The sequence below is a fragment of the Ambystoma mexicanum genome, chromosome 9 (assembly GCF_040938575.1).
Source record: "Ambystoma mexicanum isolate Mex_15411 chromosome 9, UKY_AmexF1_1, whole genome shotgun sequence".
NCBI lineage: Eukaryota > Metazoa > Chordata > Amphibia > Caudata > Ambystomatidae > Ambystoma > Ambystoma mexicanum.
This window is the reverse complement of record NC_090931.1, coordinates 1,028,036,052-1,028,050,537: the sequence shown is the minus strand read 5'-3', so window position 1 is coordinate 1,028,050,537 and position 14,486 is coordinate 1,028,036,052. Positions and strand designations below refer to the sequence as shown.

General features: G+C 44.4%; 1 protein-coding gene across 5 annotated transcripts in view; it reads right to left on the bottom strand.

Moving 5' to 3' along the window:
- COBLL1 (cordon-bleu WH2 repeat protein like 1) overlaps positions 1-14,486 on the bottom strand; it is a 777,739-nt gene that overhangs the window by 721,856 nt on the left and 41,397 nt on the right. The gene's annotated exons all lie outside the window — the stretch shown is intronic.

Genomic DNA, 14,486 nt, shown 5'->3' with positions numbered 1-14,486 from the left:
TTATATAAAATATTTAATTGTATGCATTTTATGAATTATACAAATTTGATGTATTGTTTTATGTAGTATATGAATTTGAAGTATCATTATACGAACAATGTGAATTTGATGTATTGTACCAATGAAGAGTTGTATTATTATAGAAAACCAATAAATCATATCAAACAAAAAACAATACTAGACTTAAAACATTCAAATCTTGACTCTCCAGCCAGTTCAGGCACTCTTACAAGACAACAATCAAATACCAGGGTTTTTTCACCAACTCGGAACATCCCCCGTGGAAGTTGGGACAAGAGCAAAGACTCTTTGGAGTTGTTTTAAGCATGAAGATAAGTGAATCCGATTTTTAAATATTTCTTTAAGTGATGGGGACAGGCAGCAGATTCAGTCCCAGTTTTTATTCATGTGGGCTGAGGGGGAACACATTTAGCCTCCGATTCATGGAATTATGTGCGCATAAAACGCACATTTGCGCGCCATTCTGCCCGAAAATCCCCATACCTCAAACAGAGATTTTCGGGCAGATTGGTGCACAAATGTGCGTTTTACGTGCAAATAATTCCATGAATCAGGGTGTTAATATCCAAGTTGGTGAAGTCATATGAACCCTAATATCACACATTCGTCTAAATAAAATAGTAGGAATCTCACTAGATGGAGAGAGAGAGAGAGAGAGAGAGAGAGAGAGAGAGAGAGAGAGAGAGAGAGAGAGAGAGACACACACACACTGTGGGGACTTGATTACACTGTCTCTGTGGGGGCTCGAGTATATTCCTAATCACACACCATCTCTACGGGGACCTTATCATTGTAATCACACACCATCTCTGTGGGGACTTTAGTGTTATGAGAATCACTTGCCATATCTGTGGGGATCATATTTTCTATTTTTGTTTTATATTTAGATTTATATAGCAGCTAATGCACAAGCACTTAACAGCACCATAATTACACACTGGGCCTCATTATAAGCATGCAGGTCCAGAAACAATGGTGCCGGTAAGTTTACCGGCACTGTTGTTTCCGGAGCCGCATACTACTGGTTTTCCTGCCGGAGCCGCTTTGCCCGACAGGGCAAACCCTGCCGGACACAGCGGTCATGGTAGGCAAACCGTCACGGAAGTACCGGCACCGTAATTAACGGTGCTGTTGCTTCCGTGGTCCGGACTCCATGTGAATGGGGATTAACAGGATTACCGCCGCCTGACTTTGCGGCCGCCAGGGTTGTAATACCCTGTTGTTACCGTGAAGTCAGGCGCTGGTAATTCTTTACAGGTCCGGCGGCAACCTGCTGGTATCACCGGCAGGGTTACCACCGGACCTGTAATGAGGCCCACTGTCTCTGTGGGGGCTTGAGTATAGTCCTAATAACACACCATCTCTATGGGGATTTTACCATTATTGTAATCACACACCATCTCTGTGGGGACCTCAACATGATTGCAAGTACACACTGGGCCTCATTACGACCCTGGCGGAAGAGGGTTAACAGCGCTGGCAGAGCTGCCGGCCCCGTCAACCCTCTACCGCCTCATTACGAGGTCTTCTTGTGGGTCCCGTGTGCAGACCAGGATGACAACAACGGGCCCGTCATTAACGGGCCCGTTGTTAGCATTCTCCCCATTCCTACTGAGCCCTATGGGGGCTGAAATGGGAATGGGGATATATCGGTCCGGGTTCCTTGAATGTGGAAATACCAGGCCCTCCAAGTTCGGAATGGCCCGGTATTTCCCCATTCAAGGAACACGGACCTGATACCCGTATGGAGATAGCCATGCCCCTAAAAGCGGCATGGCTACCTACATACTCGGAATGAGGCCCACTGTCTCTGTGGGGTCCGTTTCATGATTATCGCACACAAGATCTGTGGAAAATGTAACTTTTCCATAATCAAACATGATGCCTATAGGAAAGTTAACTTGACTCTAATTATACACATTCGAAAAGAAGAAAGCAACATCATTTCCATTACACCATTTCTAAAGAGCAGATATGAGTTAGAAGGGAAGATGATTCCTGTGAAAGAATGAAATCTGAATTTGAAATATTTATTCCTTTTTGGCCACTGTGTGTCAGCCTGGGTCAATCAAGTCATCGCCTGTGTCGCAGTTATCTTTTCTGGAACATTTTGAGTGTTTATAATAGTGTTTAATGCCAGAAACTAAGTGCCTTTTTAAGTTTTGCATGCAAATTAAACATCTTGTGGGAAATGTCAAATCCCCAAAATGCGTCTGTTGTGATAGCTATAATGCAGGCAGGTACTCACATGTCCAAATAACATTGTATGATGTATATTGGTACTATAAAGTAAGCATTTTTCCATTTGCTCATGGTGCAATCCATCCTAAATAAGAATAATAAAGTAAGTTCCCACAAGGATGGTATCACGCGTCCAAGTCCCCGCAAAGATGGTATCGGACATACGATTAAAAATAAGCATTTTTGTAAATATGAAGTTGGATCCTGTATTATGAATTTTTTATGAACATAGTTCTGCTATTAGCCCATTTCTAAAACATTGGGAAAGGTTAGTCCCCACAAGGCAGGTATCCACGCATAGTCCCCACAAGGTAGGTAATCCCGCACAAAAAACTATCATCACTTGGAAAAGCTCCATCTGATGCAAAGCGAAAATCAATATCAATATCAAGAGCTTCTGAAACACAACAACAAACAGCAGCACAACTTGCCAACCAGAGGATAAGAACAACTTTCTCCAGGGCAAATGAGATGCCTGAGCAAATGGAAGCAGGACTTGCTGACATGAGGACAAGAGCAACATCCTCCAGGGCGCATGAGACACCAGAGCAAACGGAAGCAAGAATTGCCGGCAAGAGAACAAGAGGAACATCCACCAGGGCACATCAGACACCACTCGATCAGGACACGGGCAACGCCGCGTACCCCAGCTAGTCTGTATTATAATTATGCCAATAGAGCAATACTGGGAGTATGGAATGAAGTGACCAGAATGTGAGGGATGACATTATTCCCTCCCCAGTTTTCGACTAGAACATATTTTTTTTACCAACTTTGAGATATTTGAAAGATGGGTCTTAAATGATGAACAAAAGGTGGGATACCTATTTTTATAGACAAGCATATCAAACATTTGAGTGTTGGAAGGAGGCATTTCGCCTGGAGGTAATGGTTCAATTACACTATATTTAGGTTATGCATTGGGTTCTTCAACCCTCCATTAAGACTGTGGCCTTCAGGGCAAGTATACATTGGGAAGGAATATGTTTGAAGGGAAATGGTAAAAGGAGCTAGGAGATCAGATAGAAGACGTTGAGTGGGAGACGTTGAGTGGGAGAGGATATTTAAGAGGATGAGGAAAACAGGAATTTGTTCACAATTATCTGTGACTCAATACAAGATTGTCCTCAGAAGGTATCACATGCCCGATATTTCTTCATACAGCTAATGGTAGAGAACTGGTTTGTGTTGGGGACATTTTGGGCAAAAGGGGTAACCTTCATGTCTTGTGTGGCTGTTCTGCTCTCGGAATGGTCTGCCTTGAAATTAGATCCAAAATTGGGGAAATATTCCTAACGGCTGCTCTATGAGATTCTAGGGCGGTGCATGAGGATTATTCCCCACCAAATACGGGGCAGGGACTTCTGCTCTCACAGTATTATTAGCTGTAAGGTTAGCCCCACTTGCTCATTGGAACCTAACGGGGCCGGCCACCATTTCTCTTTGGATGAACAGAATATTGCACATATTATCTATAGAAAGACTTACGGTGAATATTCATGACTCTGGGAAGTGATTTATGAAGAACGGGGAAAATGCAGCCGGGACGAGAATGGCCTAAAATCGAGTGAGCCAGGAAAAGCCTTTCTGAAAGAGCGATAGAGGCACTATTAGCAAACCTATGCTTCCTACTGGATTGCACATCTTGCTCGCTGTCATGATAGAAAGGATGCCTGTATAAAGCGCCTCTTTCACTTTGCCCCCGAAAAATGTGTGTGTGCTACTTTCTCACTGCAGCCCAAAAGATTGAACAATGCCTCTTTCATATTGCTTCTAGAAATATTACACTTGCACAGCTACTTAGAGAGTAGTGGGGTATGTGCTGCCCCACAGTCAAGTACTCTTCACAGGGGTTCCATACAGACACACCTCACGCACCCATACAAACATGTAATACTTAGCACATTATTCTTCCTGATGTGACAACCACTGCTGTTGGTGCCAGTGTCATTCTGATGAGAAAAGCCCACCGAAGGCCCTTATTCAGCTTCACTGCCGATGCACGTGCACCCATGCACAAATAAGGTAACTCTGAGGTTACGGATAGACACATACTGTGCATGCACATCCAGGGCTGGGCAAGCACTGCGCCTAGCCACACAAGTAAACATGCATGCACAGGAGAGTTCTATCACTACACAGTCGGTGCTGCCCGACATGTTTGAACTCGGTTCAGTCTGCTGGGCGTCAAAGCAGCTACTCAGCCCCAGGTAAGCCACTGCTGCCAACTAGCTTAACAGGCTGATCTGCTATCAAGTCCTCCACAAAAAAATAAAAGTGTCGAGGCACCAGTCCTTAGGCATGTGGGTGCTAAATTACATCCGATGACAAGAAAAGTTTGTACTAAAATAATCTTTGGAGGAAAAAAGTAAGAGGCACATCTCGCAACAGGCAAAACAAAATGATGGCATAAACAGGCTTGTGACCAATAGAAAACGAGGCATACGCAAACCCGTTGACATATTAACTCGTAGCGTGGAACTGCAGCCAAGACGTACACCGCTCGTGGAGGGGAAGGTTTCGGATTCTCTCTATAAATACACTGCTGGTCAAACAAATCACCTCTAAAACCACCGTGTCCAAATTTCCCTTCTCTTGTCTAAACATAAAGCACTTTGCACAACACTTGGAAACACAGGAAGGTATGAAATTGCATCTACACATTGGATTGTTGGCATTTAAAAAGAAAAATGGTACAGTGTAATCTTTGTGTTTCTTGCAGTCATTTAATTTCATTAAACTGTATCACTCGTCTAACTATTGCTCTTACCCTGAACCTAGGTTTACCTTTTCCGTGTTGTAGCTTCTCTTCTAATAAAGCCGTAAACGGCTATGCAGGCACAATACTTACATCACATGTGTGCAGGCAATGGTCAGTTTCTGATTAACCACTTTAGTTTAATCATTGTATTTCAAGAGATTTCGAGATCACAATCCAAACCTAAAACCAGGTAGATGGTATTATTTATAAAACATCTAGGTGTGCAATTACATGTAGCAAAATATTGACATTTCCACCAGTCTAAAAAAATTATAACAACCCATTTACAAAAGACAATTGCAGGTGTGCATTCCATGCTTTGGGCGCTGTGATTAGGTCAGATGCTAGCCCTCATCCCTAGACAAAAAGGGGATTCTAAAACCCAGCAAAACAGGTGTACCAGGCCCTTGTCACCAGATGTGCAAGCTACTTGGAAGGGGTACAGGCTGGTAGTATCACCAGCCAAATCCATGCGCACCCTCCAATTCTGGCGACCTAATGTGTGAAAATCGAGACTACCACAAAGTAATTTCCCCTCTTCCAAAGTCCTATGTCTCAGTTAAGTGGGTGTTCAGAGAAACTCCCAATGCTAGCAGAATCACAAGGGATGTCCATTAGCTAAGCCCTTTGACAAGTCATCAGAGTCCCAGCCTAAAACTCTGTTCCCGCGGGGTCCCATCATGTAAAGCACACCACAAAGAACCAGATAAGGTCCCGAAACCGCATAGAGCCTGTAGAAATTCCATGGGGTCCCAGACACCAGGGCAGTGATGGCGAGATCGATGCAGAAGAACCAGAGATCAGGGGCAGAAATGGCAAAATATGTGGTGTGCAATATAGCTCTGCAGGATTCTCCTCTGCCAATTGCGACTCCAGCTGGAACTCACCAGCAAACCCAAAGGCTGGCATTCCAGCTGAAACTCACCAGCAAACCCAAAGGCTGGCATTCCAGCTGGAACTCACCAGCAAACCCAAAGGCTGGCATTCCAGCTGAAACTCACCAGCAAACCCAAAGGCTGGCATTCCAGCTGGAACTCACCAGCAAACCCAAAGGCTGGCATTCCAGCTGACACTCACCAGCAAACCCAAAGGCTCTGCAGTGCGACTGACAACAGCACAGCCAGAGCTATCTATTGATGCTGGAGAAGAGAGGCAAACTGTTGGGAGTGGATTTCTGCCTGGACTAAAGATGGCCAAAGAGGCCTATGAAGACTCAGAATGCCGCGGTCCCACATTACCTGGGGCAAATGAGACATGGATCCTATCCAGAGGGTCCGCACAATGGAAAAGAGAGCCAAACCAATCTGGTGACCTTTCAAATTGGACCATAAGAAGAGAGGTATATGGAAGTTACGATAATGGCAGCAGTAAGGAAGGAGCACGAAAGATGCCAGGATGGACATCATAAGAAAAGGATTACAGGAAAGCGGAAGGGCGTGGGAAATCGGAATGGCCCGACAGCTCTAAAGAGCAAGAGAAAGCCAAAGAGCTGGTATTCTACAATTACATTGCAGAATAGTTCCTCAAAGCCCATTACGTCGAATATTGTTTCCAAAAGTAATCCTGAAAATGAACAAAGTACTAAAACATGTACTTTTGCCAATCCACCACAATGACGTTCCCAAAAACAACAGGTGCAATGCCATCTTTACGTTAATTTTGTAGTCCCTAAATGAAACACTGTTCTGCTTAGCGGATGGCTGGTTTTTTGTTGGGATGCCACCACATAAAAAGAACGAACATTCCGGCACCACAGTACAAACCCCCCATCATTTGAACATTATCACAACAGAAAAAACCTAGCTCTCACCGTTGGTTGAGGGGCACTGTGGTGGGACAGAAGTAGGGTTGCAAGGTGGTTTTGAGGAGCATGGTTTAGCTCACCAGTGAAACGTATGGCAGGAGTCTACCACCTCATTTAAACAGGCACTCCCTCGCAGTCTGGCTAGGCTTTTAGTACACCGTCCCAGAACGGGTCAGCAGTACAGCTTTACATTTCAGTCCAGTACACCATGACTTCTCAGAAGGTTTAGTTATGTTTAGCGTGCCAGTACTGGCACTTCTTGGGGGCATTTTCTACATGTGATGTTACAGCCATGGCACTTCAGGGTCTATGTGCTTTTCTATTAAATGAAGCAGAACCAGTACTGTAAAATGAGGATATTATAGCATGAAGTGTTTGTGTTTGTCAGTATTCCACATCCGTTTGCCTACAATCTGAATGGCATAGTATCAGGACGTCTCAGTAGGTGCCTATAAGATTAATGAAACAGTATAGACGTTTCACAGCAGGATGCATCTACTTAAGATACTGTTTGCTGCCATGGTCATTCTTTTGCAACACTTTGTAATGATCAAAGCCTAAAACTAGAGGAAATCTGGACGTGGAAGAGTTTCTTCGAGATGCACACATGCAAATGTGATTCACAAAAATGTGCTCAGTGCACCACAGAGATGATTTAGGCATCTTCGGCTTTGTACCAATTTTGGGTTTTATAAATCAGGGCCAAGCTACTAGGTGCAAACCTGAGCTTCTCACTGGCTTCTACAAATTGACTTCGGAGCAATTCTTTATGAATGAGACCTTATGTCTCACATGTCTGAGAGCATGAGACTAAGCTCCCCTTTATTTGCATTTGTGTGTATTGATTTGAAAACAGGTTGTCATTTCGAACAGAAATGACTTACAAAGTAGACAATGAAAAAGATCAGAGGCAGTCCTAGAATAACATGCCTTTACATAAGAGCACTGTTAGATATAATGACATATATAGGGTGATGAAGGATTAAGAGTAGGAAGATATACCAGGGGCAGACATTGGAGGATATCATATTTTTCACATTGAGAGTCTGAGTTCAGTATTACATATTTACAAATTGCATAAAACTCCTGATGGCAGAATGCAGGAGAGGTGGGTTTGGTGGTTAGTTCAGCTTGGCGGGTAAGGGTGGCGGAGGGGTGTTCCTTCCATTGCTCTTTGAGCCTCGTTTTTAAGATTTTCTCTGAAGCCAGGGCTTTGAAGGCCAGGGGCGGCCATTCCATTTGAGTGGGCAAGTAGGGAAAGTGGAAGGTGCTACTTGGGCAGGGGACTGATGGGTGGTGGCAAGACGAGGAGCGGATAGTTTGAAAGGCATAGATCAGCAAGGTGCATTCAATGAGGTAGTGGGGGCAAGACCATGGTTGAATTTATAGATGGAGCAAGAATGTAAACATTGAGATTTTTTTATGGAGAACTATCCAGCCAGCGTGGCGACAGATCGAGTTGGGGGGAGGGTCTAGGTAGGTTGAAAAGGGTGGATGTCACAGGTTTTGGATGTTGTTGAGGAAGAAAAACAGTAGAGTGGTAGACAAAGCCTCGATGAACCTCTGCTCATCCTTACTCTGATCTCAATCAAAGTTCCTAGGGGATTCCGCAAGACCCGCCAACAGCACGCAAAGGATTCCAACGATTCAGTTGGACAGGGGTCTATTCAGTTGGCCAAGCAGAATCATTGAGTTCCTTAGCAAAATTCAATGTGCTCTGGCATGTTTGGTGCTCTATAGAAGAATCAGACCACTTTCACATTATTTATGTGGGTTTTGTTAGGCCATAAAATCAGGATAGTACAAGGCAAGCCCTCAGCATTTGCTGTAGAGATGTTTTGGGGTATTTTGAAAAAACGTATGATAGGGTTCTTTCCAGTGTATTAGAGGTTAATGGTCTCTGAAACCTATCTGCCCTATTACGTTTGTATTTGAGTATATTAGGCCAGGCGTCATTTTTTCCCTTTCTACCCCTTATATACAGTTAAAAAAAAGTCCATACTACTTTTACACCTAGTATCGTCCCCAAATGTTTTAAAGAAGCATTAAAAAACGTTTTATTCCGAAAGCCATGTGGCTGTGCGTTTTATTCTACTAGGCCCCTTATAAACGTGTACGATTGTTTTCCCTTAAACTGTCTTTAATCCCAAAACTGTTTCCTTTTGTATTCCCATTTGTTTTTTGAAAAGTGTGCGTCTGTGCGTTAATCACCTTTTTTGTGTCGGACAACCTAGTGTGGATCCATTTTGCTGCTCTATTCAGCCACTTGGTTATGTATATTGTTACTCCTTCCAAGGAAAGTAATTGAAAACATTAAGTGGGACATGGATTTGTATTTGGAGTAGGGAGATGTGGAGGCTCACTTCTCAGGGAAACAACGATTGTCAACTTGGAGATGTTCTCCTCTCACACTGACAAGACATGTCATGTTTGCTTATGCCATGAATGTTGAAAAATGGGACTTAGTAGCGACAAAAAGATAGCCTATCCTGTTTCAGTTTTCTACATCTCTCTAAACTAAAGCCATTTTAATTTTGTCTGATATCTTCCAGCTGGAAGTTTCAGAGAATGGTTCACCTCTTATGCTTCTGCACTCTGCACTCTGTATGTGCCAGACGTCCATAGCCACATGTGATGAATCCACCATAGTCATCACAGATTCCCCGGCAGTGGCCTCCTCCAATGTGGCTAGGGGACGGCAGCCGCTACCTGATCCTGACGCTGGGGGCAGCTATATGAGGGAGGATGACATGGAAGGAGACAGCTACGTCGCGACTTCACTGGCCAAGACGCAGTATTCCCCCCTTTACCATGAAGAAGACCGTCTAATACCCAAAGCCCTGGTGGCATATTGTCAGGTATTGGTTTACCCCTGTAGAGGAAATAAGGAAACTGTCTCATTTTTCATTAGGTCAGAACCCCATCTTGGACCTAGACACACAAAGCTCCAACAGAACCATTTTTGCTTCTAATACACCTTTATATGAAGATGTCCACTCATGTAAAACTACTGAGAAAAACTACCTAAAAGCTATACATTCTATGACATTTATGTACCCCAAATCCCATAATCCCCAAAGTGCTGAGACAAGGATGATGAAAGAGTTGGTACAAGGAAACAGAAGCCTGACACTCAATGTGCAGACTAGTTGTTCTACAAAAATACCTGTGTGTGGGACCTTTAAAGCTGGCACTCGCACAACAGAGGGAGGAAGCGCAGTAGAAGACATCCGTTCCAAAGAGAAGGCGTTCGAGTGCGAGAGTCACGTACTGGTGTGGCAGAGCAGAGGCATCTGCAGAAGGAGAAAAGCAGAGCGAGAGCAGGAAGTTCTGTGGCGATGCTGCGAGAGAGTGCGTGGGCGCTCGGCAGCTCAAAGAAGCAGCGTCCTCCAGACTGGAACCTGTAGGGAAGCAGGCGTGTGACCGTGGAGCCATAAAGGAAGGTGGAAGGACGTCTGCAGAATCCAGAGTGGCAAGCGAGATGCTCAGCCCTGCTGCAGAAGTGCAAGCAGGACCAGAGATGCTGGAGAAACCCGGTGAGTCGACCCCAAGCAAGAGGGGATCCCAGGGAGTTATGGCAACCATGCAAATGACAGTTTGAACTTTTTGAGATTATGGATACCAAAAATACAAGATGTTTATTTGAATGCAGAAAAGGCAAAGTTCAGAATTAAAGCCCAAAAGAAATTTTGTTTGAATGCAGAAAAGGCAAAGTATCCAGTGCTTGCAAAATCTGCTAGACCACTAGCATTGGCGAGTAGTTTATGCAGGGCGAGTACCATTTGCATGATACACGACCTTGCTGGCGAGTATGGGGATGTTAGAAATGTATTTTTCCATTAACTGCAAACACACTTCCTTTGCAGTAAATGTAAAATACAGGATTCACTGTGCGTGCTTGACAGCATTGCAGAAAATATGAAGTGTGCTTGTGTGCTTGTAGCGACATGCGCGATTTTACAAAAAGCACTGGTAAATATTTTGTCACCTTGGGGCAGGTGCATTTCTTTTAGGAATGTGCAAAGCCTATCAGAGTCAAGTTCGAATGAGATACAAGTGCATGAGATGCAAGTGTGGGGCAAAGTTTTGACAAATATTACTACAGACAGATATACAGACGTATATACAGTTTTGGTGATACAGAGGAACTATGAAATGCATATGAAGTCTTAGCAAGAAAAAGATACCATGCAATTCAAACGCATAATATGTCTTAGGTGGCGAGTATACCAAGCAAGTGACACCACAAGAGAAGTCCTGACAGGAGAGTACACCAGACAGTTGGAATTGCACAAATAATCCTGGCCCGGGAGTATACCAGGAGAGTTGCAAAGCTACAAGAAGCCCAAAAACAGGAACTTTGTTGGCTAGACAAACGAGACATTTGTGTTAAAGAAAGACTGCTGCAGAACTTGTTGTCTAACAGGAATATTGTGAATCCAGGAGAGACATACAAGGAACTTTTAGTAAAAGAGACATTGCCATCCATTTCGAATCCAGGGGAAGGGAACCACCCTCTGGGTCCAGGGTCTTTCACCTGGGAGAACATTCTTTTTTTAGTTATTCTAATATTTAGTTGTGAGCACTTTTTTGTTTCATTTATTGGTCATTTGTATGGTGCCTATACACAAGTGTTGTAAGGCGCCAGAAGACAAAAGGGGAAGGGGACAGGGGAGAAATAACAGCATTAAATGGTCCTACTAGGCTTTGTGACATTCGGACCATGCAGGTGCAGTGACAATAAGTGCAGGTGGAGGTGGAAGGTCTGGGCGGAAGGGCTGGGATAAGGAAAAGGGAGGGGAAAAGTGCAGGAAGGCTGGGGCCCAGGGGCTGGGCAAGTGCTGAGGAGAGCCTGAGTGGGCAAGTGCCAGGAGAAGCAGGGGTAAGAGTCAACTAGTGCGAGGACGGGGTGGACCAGAGTCAGGCTAGTCAGGGAAGCGTGCCCGCAGGCAAGTGCTGGTTAAGAGGTCCGGGTAAGACTGGAAGAGGAGGGCCTGGCTCCTATAAGTCATGTCAGGGACCAGGCACCAATCGCAGCAGCAGGGGGACATTAGCAAGGGAGGGGGGGAAGAGAGAAGGAGGAGGAGAAAAGGAAAGTCTTGAGAAGTTTCCAGAACTTAAGGAGATCCGACTCAAGTCAGAGAGGGGCAGGAATGCCATTCCAGAGGGAGTTTCCTGCCAAAGAAAAGGATCTCCCCCCACTCTCTGCTTGGAGAGGTTTGGATCTAGAGGACGGAAGGACTCTAGCAGGGAGCTATTTCTCCCCGTTTCTTCTTCCAACTCATCCTGGAACATTGCATGAAAGAGTGAAGCATCTTCTATCTTCCCTGTTGCTACACCATTCTCTCTCACAACAGTTGCTATGGGCCTTTTGACAGCCATGACTGTTACTGAATCTGGGTCACGACTGGATCCCAACTTCCTTTGTTGTTTTTGCCTACTCAGTATAAATTCACCTTCATTCACTGACATCTGATCTTCTTGCATTCTCCTCTTGCGATTCATCCAATCCACGTTGGCCTGCAGTCTTCTTTCTTCCATGACCATGTTCCCCCAATCCCCATTTCCAAAATGCTTTGTGTCCAGATCTTTCCTTTGGTTTGATGTTACTGCTTTGGCACATCTCAGGTGGGACTGACAAATGTTTACATATCCATTTGCACTAGGTTGTATGCTCTCCTTATCAGGAAATCTCACCATGCCACGCCTCCTACTTGGGCAATATTATTTCATCTGTGCAACTTTAATTTGTCCAGTTCTATCTTGTTTTGTTGCTCTCGCACCAGGGTAACCATAAATGAAATTATGATCTCTTTCTGAACAGTGTTACAGTATAAGGTTGCTCTATGCACCCGTGTGTGAGTGCAAATGAGGCACACCTTACAATTTAGCATCACTTTAAACACTCTTTTTTTTTTATTCCAATCCCTTGCTGGTTCACCTATGAAGTGTACTGTTCAATGTCCTACAGCAGCACAATTGTGATTATATACAGGCAGATAGCAGACCTTGTGCCACTAGCTCATACGTGTAGCATTCCACTTGTTCACTTTCATCCAGATTCCCAGATTCACCTGCCGTGTTGTGGGCTGTTCACTGGCATCTTTCTTTGCCACCTTAATTTTGTGTTATATTTTCCGTTCTGCAGCCAGTATGGAAAACAATTTCCCAGTGTGGGCACTTCTTGCGTTGTTGTTGCAGTCTATGCCTCACCACTGTGCTCTTTTTTCCACACTTTGATTTAATTGAACTTATATAGTTGCCATTTTGCACTCATGACACATTTTAGTTCATTTCACTGTTTGTTTTATTTAGTTAGTGTCTCGATCTTATGTTCCTTATTTGACACTCTTCGTGCAATCACTCATGAGATGGCAGCATTTTATTCTTTGCTCAATGTCCTTCATTTGGTTGCACTCACACCACATCACTTTCCTTTCAATGCCTTCCTTTAGTTTTGCTTCATAGAGCCCCAGCCAGTGACTCTGACGCCTCCAACAGTCTTAGACCTCGCACACCCGTGAATATCACAGTTCCAGTTTCTCCCTTTTCTCTTTTTTTAAAAAAAATGCCTTTCCTGCACAACAGCCCGTTGGCAATCTTCTCCTTCATGTATTCATGTATGCCATATTAGCAAGTCATACAAGTCAATTCCTTTGGCTTCCGTTTCCATTATCTTTATTTCTGTCTTCTCATTAGCTACTTCCACTGTATTTTCTCAAATAGTTTTACGGGCTGCTTTCTCTTGACCATCTCTATAGCTCATCAGTGTTTCAGTGGGTCAATCACTACCTCATCGCCAATTGGTGTGTGCCTCATGGACACCACTTTAATTATTATATCTTCATCAAATAATGACAGGAGTCAGCCTGCATGTCTGAACTCCTTTATTCCCATATCATAACTGACTCCTCTCCATTCCTTTCCTTCCCAAGTTCTACGCACCAAACATTCCACATTCTATTCAGCTACAACACCTCCCCCTTGCTTATCATAGAAGATTCAGCCATCCAAGACTCAGCTACAACAGCAGGGACCAGGAATGAGAAGGATCTCAGTCTTACTGGCTTTAAGGAAGAAATTATTAGCGAAGCACCATGCCTGAATAGCAGTCAGACAGTCAGGTATGAGAGAGGAAGACGAGGAGGTAGAGGAGGGAAGCTTAAAGGAGAGCTGTGTGTCATCCACATAACACTGGAAGTGAGTAGAGAAGGTGGAGATCGGGTATGTTGTAGCAATAGTCAGGCAAATCAGCCTAACAGCCCACACCTTAAGGAACCTGTGAGGCATAAAAGGCCCCCTTAGGTGCAGGCAATCAGAAGGAGCTGTAACTGTGACTGGAATGTGTGCTGTAGTAGTAGAAACAAAGAAGAAGGCACAGAGCTGACAAACCAAGGAGAAGTGGGAGAACCAGAGAGATGCCGGAACGTGGATGCAGCAGATTTCACCTACTTGTTCTGAGCAGGTCCTGTTCCCCCAAACTCTGAAGTACAGAGGCTGCGCAGCGGAAGATATGCAGGAAAGCCGTCTTTCCCCATACGAGTCTTATTGCATGGTTGCCGTGCAGAGAACGTGTTGGAGACGGAGTCTAGGAGCTGTTGTCAAGCAGTGGGTCTTAGGAGTGAAGGGCTCCTTAAACGAGTGGCCAGACTGGAGACT